Here is a 19,590-nt window from a genome sequence, read left to right on the forward strand (position 1 = left end):
CTTCCCACAGGAACTTCCTTATCCCACATACCCTCTCCTGAGTTACTATAACATTCTTCTTGTCTCCCATAAAGTGAGAAGAAGCACTGAGAACGAATGATCTTTCTGGGAGGTAACCCACTAGTGACAAAACACATGACCGCCAGCCACAGGATACACTGGGCAAGACATATACCAGCCAAGAGACTTTTAGCCAAGAGAGAGGGTTCTCACTCTTTATAGCTTATGTTGGTGATTTCTCTGGTACAAGGTGAGGAGAACTGTGTGCAGCATGGTTTCTGATGCCACCTCTACACTTCCCAATTTATATACCTCCTGGGACTGAGGGGTGACTGCCTAAGATGTGAAGGCCATGGATGAGTCCATCATATTAGGAGACAGACTCACACATACACATACACACACATAAATGAGTGAGTGGGGGAGGGGAAGAGGGACCTGGAGAGAGAAAATCTTAAGAGGCTCCACGCCCAGTGCAGAGCGGAGCCGGGGAAGGGGCTTAATCTCACAAACCATGAGATCATGACCTGAGCCGAAATCAAGAGTCAGACACTTTAAAAAAAAAAAAAAAAAGAGTCGGACAATCACTTAACCCACTGAGTCACCTGGGTGTGCCTACATTCAATTTAGACATTAAAGTCAATCTTTTAAAAACAAACCAGAGCCTGTGTTCTCCCTATTTAATACATCTAATGGCTTCACTCCACACTTAAAATCAGCCTTCTTCCTGTGACCTTCCATGCTGTGACTCGCCGCCCGGCTTCCTCTGACCTTACTTTAAAGTACTCCCGTTGCTCACTCCCACCCCACTAATCTTTCCATTCCAGGGACAAGCCAGGCTCCCTCCTACCTGAGTTTTTGCATTTACTGCTCTGCTTAGAACTCTCTTCCAGATGTTTCTGTGGCTCTCGCTTCTCACTTCAGGTCACAGCTCAGATATCAGGTCCCCAGTGAGGGCTTTCCTGAGCCACTGTCATAAGTTCCTCTTCCTGCTCCCACAATTTTATCCTGGTTTTTTTTCTTTTTTATAATGTTGACCACCAACTGGAGCTGTGCTATCCAAGATAGTAGCCACCTAACCACATGTGGCAAATTCAATCTAAATACATTATAATTAAATTAAAAATTAAGTTCTTCAGTTGTACTAGCCACATTCCAAGTGCTTGGTAGCCACACATGGCTAGTAAATACCATATTGAATAGAATGGCTCATAGAACATTTCTATCATTGCTGAAAGTTCTATTAGACAGTGCTGACCTCAACTACGTTGTTGCTTTATATTACTCTTTTCTATGTCCTCTCAATATAATACAAGTTTTATAGAAGCAAATACCTCATTTATCTGAATCAACACTGAATCACCAAGGCCTAAACCAGTGCCTGGCACACTAGCGTGGTTCCCCAATAACTGTCCGCTAAGGATATGGATAAGCCCCATGGTACTCAGCAAAGTGGACACATAAAAGCACGTGAACAAACATATAGGCCTATGATCAGAGAGCAGATCAGCAGAACGCAGAAGCCTCCTCAAACTTTATTGCTTTTAAAAAGTGCTAATGACGGGGAGACTTCCTCCAGTACGATAGGTCATTGATGTCCAAGTTCAAAGGCTCCAGGAAGTACAGTTCATGACTTTTTGAAGTAAGTGTGATTTCAGTATGGCCTCATATTTCCTGTTTCAAGACTCCAATTACAATGGAGCAAATGATCATCATGGAGCTCACCAGGATGCTTGAGATGCTGAAGCCCAAGGCCAGTCTGGAATTTATCTGTGCTTTCCTCTGACTTCCATGGAAGTTGGCTTCCCGGGTCTGTGAGGATAAAGGAAACCTGGCGGGAGTGTTTCAAGGGTGGAAGGAGACACGGAGGGGCAACCCAGGGGAGAGGTGGGGAATGCAAGACCAGGAAGCTGGTGTGAGGGAGGTAAGGGCTGGTTCAGTCCCCCAGTGGAAGAAGGAAGAGGAACAGAGAAGGCCTCCTGGGGAGGAGTAAGAGTGGCTATATACTGAAGAAGGAGTGAGTAAATTCTCCAGGAGGAACATGAAGAGGTCTCTGGGGAGGAACAGGGGGTTGGGAAGGGACAGAGGAGGCATATCTGGGAACAATGGGAGTTGGTGGAAGCTAGATGGTGCCCACCTTGAGGGAGAACAAGAGAGCTGGGATTGCCAGCAGAATGAAGAAGAAGGCAATGACGGAGAGAAACAAACAATCCTTTTCTGGGGGATTCAAGGACATCAGGATGACTGGCTGCATTGGAGTGACCTTGAACTCCTGGTTCGTGGGCTCAGTGACAGTAGCCATGGCCCTTGACCTGAGGAAGGGCAAGAATCTGCAGACAGGAAATGGGTCCCAGGTAGGGAACATCTGAGTTTCCAGGAAATGTGGATCAGCTCAACCCACCCCACTACCTAGAAAGGCATTGAAAACAGACACTGCCCCAAGCCAGAACCCACTACACCTCCTTGTTCCTGCATAATACCCTTGCTGGTATTCTATGACACAATTCAACCCTCGTCTATCCTCTCCTAATTCCTCTCTGTACCACCCCCCTCAGTACTCCCTCCATGTCTCCCTCCAACTGCTTCACTTTCCTGTTCTAAACTCTCCTCTTCTAAACACTCCACCCACATACACTTCAACTCCCTGCTCTTTCTGATAACTCATCACAAACCTACTTAGGCCTCCCTTGGCCTTAGGACCTCCCTTGGCTTAGTTTCTGAGGCTACCCAGGCAATTTGCATCATGGGGCCTGGCGCGGCCTCTCTCTTGGCCACCACTTCATCACGATTAGTTGCTCTGGTATAGGTGTGTCTCAAGTGCTCAGACCCAGTTTCTGATTGGATCAATGTGTGTAAGGGGCATTGCCTAGTCCCTCCCCTTTTTCCCCCGGCCCTCCATCAATTCAATGAATAAGGAGACTGGTTCACAGTTACTTGCCCTTTTTGTTGTTGTGCCCAATTTGAATTCTTGAGTAGTTCAACAGAATGAAGGGTGTGGGTCTCACTTCCAGATTGGATCTAAGTGTCACATTTACTGATATTCCTACAAGGAGCCTACGGGATGCCAGTACCACACTGGGCTCTGAGGACCATGCAAAGTGACTAGGGCAGCCAAGATCAAAGCTCTCCTGGAATCCACAGCCCATGGAGGAGAAGGAGGGGGAAAGTCCAAATAAATAAATAAAATGACTTAAGGGAAAACCAAGGGCTCCGGGGAATAACTAAAATGAGGAGGAAGAGGGGCTCTGGATGGCCACACAGGGCTGAGGGGTGGGGTTGTGTGGGCAGGAAAAGGCCTGAGAAGGAACATCTGAGCTGAGACCTGAAGTACAAAAGGAGCCACAATCCGAGGATTCAGAGGAAGACTTCCAGGCATGGGGAACAGCAAACACAAAGGATCTGGGGTGGGAGGATGTTGGTGAGAACAGACGCAGAAAAGAGGGCAGTGTAGCTGGCCTCAGTGTTGGGTCTGGATGTATAAACAGCATATACAGCTGCACATGTTCAAACACACACACACACAGAGTCTACAAGCCAGCAAGTCCTCCTTAGAATTTTTTTCATTTTGAATGTTTTCAACATTCCCATTGTATTAACAGCCCCGTGTGGTGACGGAGGGGATTCAGAGCCAGTGGTGAGGTGTTTGTGCTCATCCCCTTGAAGAGTTAGGCTGAATGGCTGAAGGATCTCTCTGCTGGCAGTTCTCTGGGTTGAGAGTTCTTTGTCTGAGTGTTTCTCTTGGCTTTACCAGCCCATCAGAAGAAGATGTAAAAATGTAAGACGATGAGGAAAGCACTCATTATTCCACATATACTCAGCCAAGTGGCCCACACTGAAATTTATAATCTGCGACCCACTTGTTCTTTTGAGCTCTCCTGGTCTTTGGAGATGGAAGGGAGATGTGTCTTCATGATGTCTGCTCTGGGAGACCACTGGGGATGGGACCAAAGCCATGGCTGAGAGCTACAACCTTTTACCTCCAGCCCATGAAATCCTAGGATGGAGGAGGTGCAGAGGGTGGGGACTTTAGGTAAGGCAGGGGACAGGAGGGTGGCAAAGGGCCAAAGAAAATGGCCAGCCTGGATAGGGAAAACTAAGAGATGGGACCTCCAGGGGCACCTGGGTGGCTCAGTCAGTTGAACATCCGACTGCAGCTCAGGTCATGATCTCACAGTTCGTGGGTTTGAGCCCCAAGTCAGGCTCTGTGCTAACTGCTAGCTCAGAGCCTGGAGCCTGCTTCAGCTTCTGTGTCTCTTTCTCTCTCTCTCTGCCCCTCCCCTGTTCATGCACTCTCTCTCTCTCTGTCTCTCAAAAATAACTAAATGTAAAAAAAAAAAATTAACAGAGATGGAACCTCCAGGGGAAGAATCAGACCAGAAATAGTAGTTTTCCAAGTGTGGTTCCTAGACCAGCAGCATCAACATCACTGAGAAATCTCTTAGAAATGCAAATCCTTGACCACTCCCACACTTACTTAGTATAAAATCCTGCCCAGCAATCTGTGTTTTGATAAGTTCTCCAAGTAATTCTTATCCAAACTAAAGACTGAGAACTCCCAGCTGAGAAGAATGAGTGAGAAAGAGTGGAAGTGTCCAGGCCCTTCCGGGAGCCTCACTTAGACCTCTGGCCTTGGTGTTTAGGATGCTCTTTTGTTCTAGAGGCCTGGGGGCTCCTCAGCTGGGTCCCACATGGGGTTTTATATCCGTAAACAGTGAGGGAAACATAATAAAAATAGTTTCACCTAACTCAAAGAAAGACACTGAGTTTTCAAATCAAGTTGAAAGTACTTAGGAACCACTTATCGACACATACACATAAATCTAGGCATATTGCCATCAAAATCCTCAATTCTAAGACATGACAATTTTACAAGCGGCAGACTGCACAAACAATATTATTTATATGGAGAGGGAATTAAATAAACTATAGATGATTAAGAGAAAATACAGGCTATTTAATAACACAGTAGACATTTAAAATGATTCAGAGGGGATAAAAGGAATGCATACAGGTTGGGCATCTAGGGAAAATAAGAAGAAATCGAAAAGGGAAGCAACATTTTATGCATAAACCATGATGGAACAAATAAAAATAAGCAAATCAGTTACCATACTGAACATAAATTTCCTGAGTTCCCCTAAAAGTTAGAGATTTCAGATTAACAAAACAAAACACCAACATTTAGCTAGATGTTGCCAATAGTATGTACCACTTAAACAAAACATTACCAACAACAAAAGACTGAGGACAAGGATTCAAAGAGCAATACAGGCACTACCAAAACTAAGACAGAAGCAGTAATATTCACGTCAAAGCAAAAAGCAGATAAAAATGTCAAAGAAGGACAGTAAAAAACTAAAGTTTTCAATGGACAATGCACAAAAGAAGACATGTCTGTCATTTATATAGTGAACTTCGAATCAGCTACATTGTAAAGACAAAAGGAACAAACAGAAGAAATTTTAAATAAAGCCACTAAATTTACAAGGATTTAAATATACCTCTTAGAAAATTTGAAAGTGAAGTAGAAAAAGAATGTACACATAAGTATAGGATTTGAATAATTTAACTAGTAAGTACAATCAGAGAGTTATTTAGAAAGTTAAAACTGAAAATAGTTAGTGCACCTTCTTTAGTTTCATCAAAGAAATATTTACAAAATGTATCAAGGACCTGCCTACAAATAGATATTCTAAAACATAGAGTTCCTTAAACAATACCAAAAAGTCAGAAGTAAACAAAAATGAGACTTGGAAAAATTTCTGTTTGCAAACTAAGAGATAGTCTCATAAATTACAGCCATATCTCAGAGATATTGCCGGTGGGGTTCCAGACCACTAAAATAGTCAATATGACGATAAAGTAAGTCAAATGAATTTTTTGTTTTCCACTGCACATGAAAGTTATGTTTATACTATACTGTAGTCTATTAAGTGTGCAATATCATTATGTCTGAAAAAAAATGACGTCCATAACTTTAATTTTAAAATACTTTGGGGCGCCTGGGTGGCTCAGTTGGTTAGGTGTCTGACTTGGCTCAGGTCATGATCTCACCGTTCCTGAGTTGGAGGCCCGCATTGGGCTCTGTGCTGACAGCTTGAAGCCTGGAGCTTGCTTTGGATTCTGTGTCTCCCTCTCTCTCTACCCCTCCCCCACTCATGTGCATGCTCTCTCACTTTCTCTCTCTTAAAAATAAATAAACATTAAAAAAAATTTTAGGGGCGCCTGGGGGCTCAGTCGGTTAAGGCTCTGACTTCGGCTCAGGTCAGATCTCACGTTTGTGGGTTCAAGGCCCGCGTCAGGCTCTGTGCTGACAGCTCAGAGCCTGGAGCCTGCTTCAGGTTCTGTGTCTCCTTCTCTCTCTGCCCCTCCCCCTCTCATGCTCTGTCTCTCTGTGTGTCAAAAATAAATAAAACATTTTTAAAAAGTGCTTAAAAATTTTAAATAACCAAATTTTAGAACTGAAAAATGCAATGAACTGAAAAAATCTTCCTAATCACTAGATGAACTCAATAGCCCATAAGGATGACAGAAGAAAGAATCAATAAACATGAAGGCAGTTAAATAAAAATTACCTAATTTAGATAACAGAGAAAAACATTAAGAAAAATTAACAGAGCCTCAAAGACCTGTAGGACAATATCAAAAAGTCTAACATTCATGTCATCACAGTTTCAGAAGGAGAGGAGTGTGCTGTAGGAAAAAACATGAAACAATAATGGCTGTAAACTTCCCATTGGTGAAAGACATAAACTTATAGCTCTAAAAAAGCTCAATGAATCCCAAACAGGATAAACCTAAAGAAACACACACACACACACACACACACACACACACACACACACACACCATAATCAGACTTCTGAAAACATAGAAGAAAATCCTCATGAAAAAAGACTTGTATCCGAATTACAGGAAGGAAACAATCCAATTTAAAAATGGGCTAAACAGGTGCCTGGGTGGCTCAGTCAGTTAACCATCTGACTCTTGATTTTGGCTCAGGTCATGATCTCACAGATGGTGAGTTCAAGCCCTGAGTTAGGCTCTGCACTGATGGTGCAGATCTCTCTCCCTCTTTCTTTGTCCCTCCTCTGCTTGCAATCTCTCTCTCTCTCTCTCTCTCTGCTCTCTCTCAAAATAAATAAACATTAATTTTTTAAATAGAAGATTTGAACAAATCCTTCAATAAAGAGGCTGTAAGAACATCAAATAAACACAGAAAAAATATTCAAAATCATTAGCAATTAGGGAAATGCATATTAAACTTTGATGACATGCCACCGTATACTTATTAGGATGGTTCAAGTAAAAAAGGCTGACAACATCAAGTATTCACGAGGACATGGAGAACTCATTGCTGGCGGGAATGAAAAATGGTACAGTGCTCTATAAAAATAGACTGGAAGTTTCTTATAAGAATATAAGAATAAGTTTTTAGGTACGCTTTGTTGAAGTAGAACATGCATACATACATAAAAAATATACAAATCCCATGGGGCACCTGGGAGGCTTCGTCAGTTACGTGTCCAACTTTGGCTCAGGTCATGATCTCACAACTCATGGATTCGAGCCTCACACCAGGCTCTGTTCTGACAGCTCAGAGTTTGGAACCTGCTTCAGATTCTGTGTTTCCCCCTTTTCCTGTCCCTCCCCCATTCACATTCATATTCACATTCTCTCTCTCTCTCTCTCTTTCTCTCTCTCTCTCAAAAATAAATATTAAAAAAAATTTTAAGTATACAAATCCCAACTATATGCTATTATTCTACTTGCTATAGTAATTAGCTAATAGATTTGGCTAATTCAGAATTTCATATAAAAGGAATCATAAAGGATATATCTTTAAGTTTGTTCCTCCTCTTCACTGCATAGTATTTCCTTACATGACTATATCATAACCTGTTCGTTCTTTTTTAAAAGATTTTATTTTTAAGTAATCTCCATACCCAATGTGGGGCTCAAATTTACTACCCCGAGATCAAGAGTTGCAGTCCCTATCGACTGAGCCAGCTGGCACCCCTATATTCTCTTTTGTATATCAGATATTCTAGCCTTTGGCCAATTTTGTAATGATGTTGTCTATCTTTCTGGGTTATGGATATAGGCATGTATTGATATAATTCCCATTCCGAAGTAGATAATTCAGTGGATCCTAGTACATTCACAAGGTTAGACAACCATCACCACTGTCTAATTCCAGGCCATTTTCATCACCCCAAAAAGGAAACTCTTATCTATTAGTCACTCCCATCTCTACTCCCATGCCCTGGCCACCACTAATCTTCTTTCTGTCTCTATGGATTAGTCTATTCTGGACATTTCATGTCAATGGAATCATGCAGTCTGCAGCCTTGTGTGTCCGACTCCTTTCACTTTGCGTACTGTTTTCAGTGTTCATTCACATGACAGCACAGAGAAGTACTCCATTCCTTTTTATGGCTGAGTAATACTCCATTGTATGGATAATACCACACTTTGTTTATCTTCTAATGTGTTCATAGATATTTGGGTTGTTTTTACTTTTTGGCTGTTATGAATAATACTGATGTGTTTGTTTTCATTTCTCTTGGGTATATACCTAGGACTGGATTGCCGGTTCATGTGATAAATTTATGTTGAACTTTTTAAAGAACCGCCAAACTTTTTCCACAGCAATGTACTAAGCATGTCTTTTTATTTTGATGCTTTGACATTTTGGGGCCTTGCTGACCCAGGAAAGACTTCTTCTCCCAGAGCTAGCTAATTCCTGGAGATAGCAAATGACTCCCCTGGGAGCATGCCTTTGCTATGCAAACCAACCAGTCGAGAGCCTACCCCAACCACCTTCTGCGTGGGCTCTCACGGGCTCTTACACTCCAGCCACTACCCCTCTACCCTCGTCACCCAGCACCCTGTACCAGAAGACTGGAAACAGCCTCTGTTCAGAGCCCAATGAAATGATTAAAACAGGTCTATCTTTAGCCTGCTTGCCATGCTTTGCCATGCCTTTCCTGCCAAAACCACAAGAAAGGCTCTTGGGACGCCAGGGTGGCTTAGTCCGCTGAGTGTCTGACTCCTGACTTTGGCTCAGGCCATGATCCCAGGGTCATGGGATCAAGCCCCATGTTGGGCTCTGCGCTGAGCATGGAACCTGCTTAATGTTCTCCTCTCTCTCTCTCTCTCTCTCTCTCTCTTTCCCCCACTCTACCTCTCTCCCCTGCTCACACACTCTCTCTCTAAAAGAAAAAAAGAAAAATATCTCTTGCATGTATTTCCCCCTCACTTCCTCTGACTCCTGGATGACCCTGGCACTTCCCAGCATTGTCTTGCATGGTACAGTGTGCCCTCTACTCTTAGGAACTATGAATAACAATCCATCTTTCTTTTAATGCTTATTTATTTATTTTGAGAGAGACAGAGAGGTTGTGCAAGAGCAGGGGAGGTGCAGAGAGAGGAGAGAGAGAATCCCAAGCAGGATCCATGCTGTCAGTGCAGAGCCTGATGTGGGGCTCTATCTCATAGCCGTGAGATTGTGACCTGAGCCAAAATCAAAAGTCAGTCACTCAACTGACTGAGCCACCCAGGCATCTCACCAGACTATCGTTTCAATGACAATCATCTCCTGATCTTTTGGCCCCACCATACCTGAATAATAATAATGTCCACATTTTTTTAAGTTTATTGTCAAGTTGGTTTCCATATAATGCCCAGTGCTCTTCCCCACAAGTGCCCTCCTCCATGTCCATCACCCCCTTTCCCCTTTTCCCCTCCCCCTTCAGTCTTCAGTTTGTTTTCAGTATTCAAGAGTCTCTAATGATTTGCCTCCCTCCTTCTCCCTAACTTTTTCCCCCCTTCCCCTCCTCATGGTCCTCTGTTAATTTTCTCCTGTTAGACATATGAGTGAAAACATATGGCATCTGTCCTTCTCTGCCTGACTTATTTCACTTAGCATGACACCCTCGAGTTCCATCCACATTGCCACAAATGGCCATATTTCATTCTTTCTCATTGCCATGTAGTACTCCATTGTATAGATAAACTACATCTTCTTGATCCATTCATAAGTTGATAGACATTTAGGCTCTTTTGATGATTTAGCTATTGTTGAAAGTGCTGCTATGAACATTGGGGTACATGTGCCCCTATGCATCAGCACTTCTGTATCCCTTGGGTAAATCCCTAGCTGTGCTATTGCTGGGTCATAGGGGAGTTCTAGTGTTAATTTTTTGAGGAACCTCCACACTGTTTTCCCTAACCAAAGATGTAAAAGACCTGTATGATGAAAACTAAAGGAAACTTATGAAAGAAATTGAAGAAGACACAAAGAAATGGAAAAACATTCCATGCTCATGGATCAGAAGAATAAATATTGTTAAAATGTCATTATTCCCCAAAGCAATCTACCATTCAATGCAATCCCAATCAAAACTGCACCAGCATTCTTCACAAAGGTAGAACAAACTACCCTAAAATTCGTATGGAACCACAAAAGACCCTGAGTAGTCAGAGTAATATTGAAGAAGAAAACCAAAATGGGAGGCATCACAATCCCAGACTTTAGCCTCTACTACAAAGCTGTCATCATCAAGGCAATATAGTATTAACACAAAAACAGACATATAGACCAATGGGATAGAATAGAGAACCCAGTACTGGACCCACAAATATATGGCCCATTAATCTTGGACAAAGCAGGAAAGAGTATCCAATGGAAAAAAGACTCCCTCTTTAACAGGTGGTGCTGGGAGAGCTGGACAGCAACATGCAGAAGAATGAAACCAGACCACTTTCTTACATCATACACAAAAATAAACTCAAAATGGATGAAGGACCTCAATGTGAGACAGGAAACCATCAAAACCCTAGAGGAGAAAGCAGGAAACAGCCTCTTTGACCTCAACCGCAGCAATTTCCTGCTCAACACAGCCCCAAAGGCAAGGGAATCAAGAGCAAAAAATGAACTGTTGGGATCTCATCAAGATAAAAAGCTTCTGCACTACAAAGGAAACAATGAAGAAAACTAATAGGCAACCGACAGAATGGGAAAAGACAGTTGCAAATGACATATTGGATAAAGGGCTAGTATCCAAAATCTACAAGGAACTCACCAAACTCATCACCTGAAACATGAATAATCCAGTGAAGAAATGGGCAGAAGACATGAACAGACACTTCTCCCAAGAGGACATCCAGATGGCCAGCAGACACATGAAACAATGTGTCTCATCGTCACTCATCATCAGGGAAATACAAATCAAAACCACACTGAGATATCACCTCATGAGAGTCGGAGTGGCTAAAATGAACAAGTCAGAAGACTATAGATGCTGGCGAGGGTGTGGAGAAACGGGCACCCTCCTACACTGCTGGTGGGAATGTAAACTGGTGCAGCCGCTCTGGAAGTCCACATTTTTAAAGAGGCAGCCGCACCACTTCACATTCCCACCAGCAGTGAATAAGGGTCCTAATTTCTCCACATCCTTACCTACACTGGTTATTTTCTTTAAAAAAAAAAAAATGAGTTACTATAGTTGTTGTCAAGTGATACCTCACTGTAGTTCTGATTTGCATTTCCCCAATGATTGATGATCCTGAACGTCTTTTCATGTGCTTATTTGCCACTTGTACATCTTCTTTGGAGAAATGTCTGTTGAAATCCTTTGCTTCTTTAAGAAATTGGGTTATTTGTCTAATTGTTGAATATCTTTATTTTTTTAAGTAAGCTCTACACCCAATGTGGGGGCTTGAACTCATGACCCTGAAATCAAGAGTCGCAATCTCTACTGACTGAACCATCCAGACACCCCAAATATCTTTTTTTTTTAACATTTATTTAATTTTGAGATTGAGAGTGTAAGTGAGTGGAGGAGGGCAGAGAGACAGGGGGACAGAAGATCTGAAGCAAGCTCTGCATTGACAGCAACAAACTCAATGCAGGACTCAAATTCACCAATAGTGAGAGCCTGACCTGAGCCGAAGTCAGATGCTTAACCAACTGAGCCACCCAGATGCCCTTATTTTTGTTTTTAAGTTATATAAATTCTACATGTTTTCTAGGTATAAGACATTTGCCATTTATATACATAGCACAAGTATATTTTCCTATGCTGTGACTTTGCTTTTTTACTCTTTTAATGGCATTTTGGGAAAAATAGAAATATTCATTTTAATGTAGTCCCATTCATCAGTCTTTTCCTCATGTTTAGTTTTGTGTCCTATTTGGGATATCTGTCCTTGTCTAAAACCCTGAAATTGTCTTCTATGTTATCTTCTAGAAGGTAAACTATGTTACATTTCATATTCAGATCAGTAATCATTCTGGAATTTGTTTCTGCATATAGTGTGAGGTTGGATCTAGATTAAATTATTCCCATACAGATACACAATTCACCCTGCATCATTTATTGAAAATAACATCCTAGGGTGCCTGAGTGTCTCAGTCAGTTAAGTGTCCAATTTGGCTCAGGACATGATCTCATGGTTCGTGGGTTCCAGCCCTGCATTGGGCTCTGTGATGACAGCTCAGAGCCTGGAGCCTGACCCAGATTCTATGTCTCCCTTTCTTTTTGCCCCTTCTCTGCTTACACTCTGTCTCCCTCTGTCTCTTAACAATAAGTAAATGTTAAAAAATATATTTTAAAAAAGGAAAATAACATCCTATACCCATTATACTCCAGTGCCGCTTTTGCCATAAATCAACTGACCACATATATGTGGGTCTGTTTCTAGACGCTATTGCATTAGCCAACATGTCTATCCTTACTCCAACACCACAACATCTTAATTACTATAAAATTCAAGTAAGACTGGCCATTTGTTACAATAAGTCTGCCAACTTTGTTTTTCTTCCTCAAGATTGTCTTGGCTCTTCTTAAGCCTTTGGATTTCCATATACATTTTAGAATTAGCTTAACAGTATCCACTCCCCCCCCCCCAAAGTTCTATAGGTCAACTGGGAGAATGGACATCTTTGCAATATGGAATTAGCTTAATAGTATCCAACCACTTCCCAAAATATTCTGTAGATCAATTGGGGGAGTGGACATCTTTACAATATGGTCTCCAATCCATGAACATGGTCTAATCCTTCCTTGTATTTAGGTCTTCTTTAATATATTTCACTGATTTTGCATAGTTTTATGTGTGGAGATCCCAGGGGGGGAGGAGGTCATAAGAACTCCAATGGGTAGCCAAGTTAGACAGAAGTTGTGGGGAACCTGTGTTCCTACTACTTGCAGTTGGCATCTGAAGAGAAGCAGCAGTCTTGAGGGACTGAGACCCTAACCTGTAAAATCTGATGCTATGTCCAGGTAGACAGTGAGAGAATTAAACTGTAGGACCTCCAGCTGGTGCCACAGAATTGCTTGCTGTGGGAAAAATCCCTACATATTTGGTGACCAGAAGTATCAGAAGCGTAGTGTTCTGTGAATAATAAAGAAGACAAACAGAAAGAAATACTGTGTTTTTCCTTATACAGATGTCGATTTGCTTTTTTCACTCTCATTTTCTCATGAGTGTGCAGAGTTTTGCAAGATCTACATGATGTGTGATACACAGCAATAGACTAAATATAGAAGCAGATATGAGAATTCACTATCTTCTATTCAGCCAGACATGAAGAGATTTGCAAAAATGTAAATCAATGCTACTCTGCTCACAAATGTTTTGGAAAATATAGTTATTTTCATGACAACAGTGTTATTTGTTATTAGCATGTAAAGGGTTTTTTATCTTTTTTTAAATTAATAAATAATTTTTCAGCTTTAATCCCAGTACAGAAAATACCAATAGATGCAACTCATATAAGCAAAAGTTTCTGGGGGGAGTCTCAAAAAATTTAAGAGTGAAAAGGGTCCTGAGACCAAAAAGTTTGAGAACTGATGCTTTAGGGTCATCATCAGTCCTTAGGTGATGCCCCCCTGCCAGTTAGTAACAAGCATTCTATGTGCCCTCCCCTGCCAGTAGTGCCACACACCAGACATCTAAAGAACATCAGGGCATCACCTACTTGGGGGTCCTACTATTTAATCATTAGGATGTACCTTATCTTTTCTTTTTTTACCTGTGTGTTTTTTTAAATAATAGTTTATTGTCAAATTGGTTTCCATATAACACCCAGTGCTTCTCCCCACAAGTGCCCCCCTCCATGACCATCACTCCCTTCTCCCCTCCCCCTCCCCCTTCAGCTCTCGGTTCGTTCTCAGTATTCAATAGTCTCTCATGATTTGGGTCCCTCTCTCTCTCTCTCTCTCTCTCTCTCTCTCTCTCTCTCTCTCTCTCTCTCTCTCTCCAGCTCTCTTTCCCCCTTCCCCTCCCTATGGTCCTCTGTTAGGTTTCTCCTGTTAGACCTATGAGTGCAAATATATGTATCTGTCCTTCTCCACTTGACTTATTTCACTTAGCATGACATCCTCAAAATCCATAGGATGTACCTTATCTTCAGAGGTCTGATCATCAGTCATGCAGCTCCTTCCCTAATCCTACCTCTTCCTTATTGTCTTCCAGGTCTTAAAATAGGAATGGAGTTACCGTAGCCTTTACTCTTGGCTTTTATAGGATTCCAATCCCTGTTTCAAATCCCCTCTGTTGGAAATACCTATGGTGTCTATTTTCCTGACTGAACTCTGATTGATATGCCTGCTATACTGAATATCCTCTCTTTAGATGGCTCTGAGAGGGCCCAGTAGCCCTATAAGAAGTTTCACTTCTTAAGCTAGTTTTGGGGGGTGTTTTTTCCTTGCAATGACACCATCTGTGATTAAGGCATAGGGTCTATGTTTTATCTGCATCCATACACACTTCATCCCCCCTTCCCAATGTGAGGAATGGCTCCCACGTGCTCTGAATCCCTTCATTCTTCTCCTCCTCCTCTTCCTTCCTCTTCTCTTCCTCCTTCATCAATATCACCACCATCATCACCATCTTATATAATGCCCACTATGTGCCAGGCACAGTTCTTTGCATTTTACATACATTAACTTAGTTAATCCTCACAACTAAATGAGGGAGAAGCCATTATTATCCCTATTTTATTTTATTTTATTTTAATTTTATTTTTATTTTTATTTTCGAGAGAGAGCCCATGCACACATGTGCCCACAAGCCAGGGAGAGGCAGAGAGATAGGGAGAGAGAGAGAGAAGCTGAAGCAGGCTCTGCACTGTCAGTGCAGAACCCAATGTGGGGCCTGAACCCACAAACCACAAGATCATGACCTGAGCCAAAGTCAAAAGTCAGAGGCTTAACCAACTGAGCCACCCAGGCACCCCAGGAGAGAGAGAATCTTAAGCAGGCTCCATGCCCAGCACAGAACCTGACACAGGGCTCGATCCCACAACTCTGGGATCATGACCTGAGCCAAAATTGAGTCAGAGGCTCAACCAAGCCACCAAGCATTATTAACCCTATTTCAAAGGCAAGAAAACATGCACAGAGATATTAAATGACTTGCATATGCAACACATTGAGTTAGTGGCATATCAGGGATTCAAACCTACGTAGCCTGGTTCCAAGGCCCAGGCATGTTGATTCAGTTCACATTTATTGGGCACTTACTTTATGTCAGTTCCTGTTCTAGATGTTAAGGCTATAGGGAGAACAAACAAATGTCCTCACCCCCACTAAACCCTCTCTCCCCCATCTCCATCCCCTCTCTCACTGGTTCACTGTCTATCTCATCTTTCCCACCAAAACCAAAAAAAACCAAAACCCCAAAATCCACTCTCCTTGACCCCCTCATCCCCTTCAAACTATGAATCTGGGTTTGATTGTTGGCTCATTTATAACTGCATAGACAAAAGGAGAGGCAGACATGAGACCATGCTACTCTCTTTTCAAAATTTCCATCCAGTGGAATATGCCCAAGTCCCTCCCATCTTAAAAAAAAAAACACTCTCACTCCCCTGCTCCTACTCCAGTCTTGCATTTTTTGGCCATTTATCAATAAACTTACTGAAGCAAATGTCTAAATCATTCCCACTTCCACACTTCACAAGAAATCCATGGCTCTCTGAAGTTGGGCATTGTCCCTGTGGTGCCCCAGAACTGGAACCCACATTCTTCTCAGGCTTTCCTTTCTCCTTCACCTACAGAGTTTTGGAAAGTGATATCTACACTCTGTCTACACTCCCTCTTCTTTTTTTAATATTTATTTATTTTTGAAAGAGAGAGAGAGACAGAGACAGAATCTGAAGCAGGCTCCAGGCTCTGAGCTGTCAACACAAAGCCTGGCATGCGGCTCAAACTCACAAATCATGAGATCATGACGTGAGCCGAAGTCCAATGCTTAACTGACTGAGCCACTCAGGTGCCCCTACACTCCCCTCCTCTTGCAAACCATTTAGGTCCCTGAAATATGCCCCCTGTCCCCCCTCCTCCACTGATCCTCTGAAATTGCCCTTACCAAAGGTATTAACACCTCCCTGCCCTTAAATCCAGAGGGTATACCTCAAGTCTTAACATGCTTGTCCGTGCCCTCCTTTCTGAGACCTTTCCTGGCCCTTTCCCAACTCTGGCCCAAATGCCTCCCTTCCTCTCCCACTCCCCAGAGCCATGGGGCATTTTGGGAAGCTGGCACTATGGGTACTGAAGGAGGCTTCCTTGGACCAATACCTTTCCATATTTGCCCCGGGAAGATAAAACCAATCAGAAAGCAGGCCCTCTAGGCATACTTAGGTGAGTAGTCAGCATGTCAAAGTTTGATAAACCAGTCAGGAGTTTAAAGTAAAGATAAGATAGAGTTAGAGCTTGACTATCTCAATCATGGAAAAGCAAGTGATGCTTTCAGACTTGTAGCTAAGACTCAGAAGGAGGTAGCTTGTCCCTTACTACTAAGGACTTTGGCCAAATCTCTTACTTTCTAGAAATAGAAATCCAACTGCCAAAGCCAAGAAAACTAATATACACAGAAAGGACAGAGAGAGAGAATATGAAAGAAGAAAAAGAACAGGACACAAGAGATACACACTAAAGAGGGATAGTCATCAAATCTGCCTACTGTCTTTAGTCATCATAACTTCTCTTTTGGAATCCCAGATGTTGACTACACTATGAAGACTGGGGCACTGCCCCCACTGCCAAGACCTAACCTCCGGAGTATACCACCCATTCCCCACTCCTGCATCTATTTCTGCCAAGAACTGACCACTGGAGGTGGGAGATGTCCTGGCTCTGTTACCTTCATGGAAATCCTGAATAGTTCTCTCAATTCATTCTATAAAGTCACACATTCCTTCTACCATCACTCCCCAATAGATCAAGAAAGCATCTGGGAAGCAAAATTTACACAACAAGGACAAATTCATGTCAAATGCTTTTTCTTGAGTATATACGCCATTATACGCACATCAGTTCAGTTTCTATGTTCAGCCTCTTGTTGGTTAGGCGGCCCTCCAGCCAAGGGGTCCACCAGCTAAAGATGACCTCAGTAGAGGGATTCACCTGACAAGGGGTACATGAACTCAAGAATTCAAAACCCAGAAACTTATGATACCAAAACCACCTCAGACCAAGGATTCATTAGGCAAGAGGACCCCACCCCCAACCCAAGGTTCTCACCATTCAAGGGACCTCCTGGAAACCAATATGCGTTCTTCATCCCACCCAACCTTGAGTACATTCCCCCCCCCACCTCATATTTTTTTGCTCTGGAATATCCACCTTCCCCCTTAAAATGCTCTGAGCTAATTCATTTTGTCAAGCAGAAGACCATGAACTGGTTACCAATACAAGGAGAGGACTCCAATTACATGGAGGATAGCAAAGATCATTACACTGCCAACCACCAGAAATAGAAGTCCAAACACTTCTTTCTACTGCATCTTGGTATCAGAGTTGCCAAGGAAAATGCAACACAGTCAAGTACTGGATGGGACACTTTTACTCACATAAAGAAGAGACAGAGAAAGATCATCTCCAGGAGTGGGTGTCTGGGCAGCAGGTGCAATTTGCCTTTATCAACTCCTCTTGTGCTGCAGTGGAAGGACCCTGTTCCCCCCTTCATGGAGTCTGAAATATTAAACCTGGGGTTGTACCTGAGTGCATAGGTACTCAAGCAGAACAAAGGAATACACAATGAGCCTGACACTGGGACAGGTATTCCTGCATGAGTTGAACAGCCCTCCATACACTGTGTGGGCTATTTATCTCTTGGTCAGAAAGTGTTCCAGGCCCAAGGCCCGTTCTCATGTGGCAAAAGGATGTTGAAAGACTGTGTACAAGAGATCACTTTTCCTAACGCATTCCAAGAAGACTTTCCTGACCCCTGGATTGTGTGTGTTGTTGCTGTTCTTGGTGCTTCTAGGTCTTTGCTTGTGCCTAAATACAGCTGTGTCATTAACAAACCACATTGGAATCTGTTTTTGTGGATTTCACTGTCATCTCCCACCCACTTACAACTCCCTACAAATTGGTTTCTCACACTCTCCACTCCTTTAAAACTACCAGCTAAGGGAACTATCAGCTAAAACCCAGTGGTACTAGTCCATTGATAGTTCTTTCCTGAGTCAGTACTCACGATGGTGTTTGAAATGGCTGCTGGCTTTCTAATGATGCATAACAGATTCCCACAAACTTAGTGACTAACTCACAGTTCTGTAGATCAGAATGGCTAGATTCTAAAGCCAAGGTGTTGGCTAGTCTGTGTTCTCATTTGGAGGTAGGATCCTCCTCCAATCAGATATGGTCATGACAGAATTTAGACCCTCACTATTATAGAACTAAGGTGCCGTTTCCTTACTACCAGATGGGAGCCACTTCAGACAGAAGCTGCCTGCATTTCCCTGCCATGTAGTCTCCATCTTCAAGCTAGCAATGGAGACTCTCTCTTGACTGCACTCGAACCCATGCCTTGACTCGTTTTTGCCAGTAAGACATTGTCCCTTTTGAGGACTCACTGGAGGGGCGCCTGGGTGGCTCAGTCGGTTAAGCTGCCAACTTCAGCTCAGGTCACGATCTCACGGTTCACGGGTTCGAGCCCCGCACCAGGCTCTGTGCTGACAGCTCAGAGCCTGGAGCCTGCTTCTGATTCTGTGTCTCCCTCTCTCTCTGCCCCCTCCTCCACTCATGCTGTGTTTCTCCCTATCTCAATAATAAATAAAAACATTTTTAAAAAAATTTTAAAGAACTCACTGGATTAATGTTGTCCCATGGAGGACATTTTCCCTCTATTAAAGTTAACTGATTGGAGAATTTAACTACAGGTACAAAATCCCTCCACAGCAGCATGTAGACTAGTACTTGAACCAATACTTGGGGGAAAGTGTGTGTACGCCAGGGAGCAGGAATCTTGAGGCCATCACAGAACTCTCTGCCTACCACAATGGTGATCTCGCAGTTCCATCATTTCATCTACACTTATTAGGTGACATTCTACTTTAAGGCCTTCCCCCCTTTTCACCTTTCTCTCTTTTTCAGTCAATATGGACTAAAGAATTCTTCTCTAAATCAATATTTTTATAATTATTGACATTATTCCTTTTCCTTCCCTCCTATTTGTAATCTCCTAGTTTTCTTACAGGGCTTGTCTACTTCCTCTCTTTCATCTAGAGAAGTGACTCTACTGCCCTCCTGTGGAGTCTGCAGATTAGGGTCTGCAGCAAGGAGGGGCTAGGAT

General features: G+C 42.7%; 1 long non-coding RNA gene across 1 annotated transcript in view; it reads right to left on the reverse strand.

Annotated features, from left to right (window-relative positions):
* Positions 1–1,575: 1,575 nt before the first annotated feature.
* Positions 1,576–19,590, reverse strand: part of LOC115280873 — a 45,817-nt gene continuing 27,802 nt past the window's right edge. The window contains exon 3 of the long non-coding RNA XR_003903986.1: positions 1,576–1,812. This is a non-coding gene — a long non-coding RNA (uncharacterized LOC115280873). The remainder of the gene's footprint in view (positions 1,813–19,590) is intronic.

This window comes from Suricata suricatta, chromosome 16, assembly GCF_006229205.1.
Source record: "Suricata suricatta isolate VVHF042 chromosome 16, meerkat_22Aug2017_6uvM2_HiC, whole genome shotgun sequence".
In the NCBI taxonomy this organism is placed as follows: domain Eukaryota; kingdom Metazoa; phylum Chordata; class Mammalia; order Carnivora; family Herpestidae; genus Suricata; species Suricata suricatta.